At 45.4% G+C, this 910-nt stretch overlaps 1 long non-coding RNA gene across 1 annotated transcript in view; it reads right to left on the reverse strand.

Annotated features, from left to right (window-relative positions):
* The window catches only part of LOC147817838 (uncharacterized), a 12,495-nt gene that overhangs the window by 1,297 nt on the left and 10,288 nt on the right, over positions 1-910 (reverse strand). The gene's annotated exons all lie outside the window — the stretch shown is intronic.

Consider the following 910-nt stretch of genomic DNA (forward strand, 5'->3'; position numbering starts at 1 on the left):
GTTAGGAGACGTACGACAGTAGACAGACGTCAACTCTTGGGTGCTGAATTAGTGCATTGACAAAGTGGAGGTGGGGACAGGGACAGCTGTTGGCGCCCGAGGATGAAGGGAGCGAGGACTGATGGGAAGCGCTCAGGCAGTTCACTGCTGCCACAGAAAGACAGAGAGAGAGAGAGAGAGAGAAAAAAAATGGACGTCCTTCTTCATGGCTGTGTAAACCAGGGCGATGCAAATGACTTTATTACTCCTGGGAATGTAATTCATACAATCAGTTGACTGGTGAACCGACGAAGAAGCTATTTATAATAAGTGAGAATGACATTACAGCGTTGGATTGAACTGCCTCTGCTTTCAGAGAGGTGCAGCCTGTGGCCGTGGGCTGGAGTTTATATCGTCATATTATCCAAGAAGAAATCACTTTTATTTGCATGTTCATGTTTGCCCTTGAATGAACAATGCATGGCCTGAGCTTTCATTGTGACTCACGAGGTTTTACATCACTATGCAAAAAAAGAAGAAATACCACCCACTTTCACATCTCTTTTGAGACTGTCATCCCAAACCAAAACTATTTTCTTGCTGCCAGTCATGCAGGGGAAATACTTCAAGGTCTGCCAAGGTTGAAAGCGAAAGATGTTGCCGATGTGAGAAGCCTCTCACGCACTTCTTTTGTTGCTCTTGACAATGTGTATAACCTTGCAGTCTCCTTTAATTTCACAATTACAAACGGGTAGATCAGGGCTGCACGAAGAAATCATGCAGCACTGGATGTGTCACACACTCACACACACTCTTGAGAAAAGGTCACCGGAGCAGCCTGTGATGTGCACAGATCTGGATCTTTATTCTAAGTGACAATGACATCAAGCTAAGTAATGAAATGGGTGGAGGAGGAGGAGGAGGAGGAGGA

Source organism: Seriola lalandi, unplaced genomic scaffold, assembly GCF_002814215.2.
Source record: "Seriola lalandi dorsalis isolate HSWRI2012SDOR001 ecotype SW California unplaced genomic scaffold, Sedor1 jcf7180002054879, whole genome shotgun sequence".
In the NCBI taxonomy this organism is placed as follows: domain Eukaryota; kingdom Metazoa; phylum Chordata; class Actinopteri; order Carangiformes; family Carangidae; genus Seriola; species Seriola lalandi.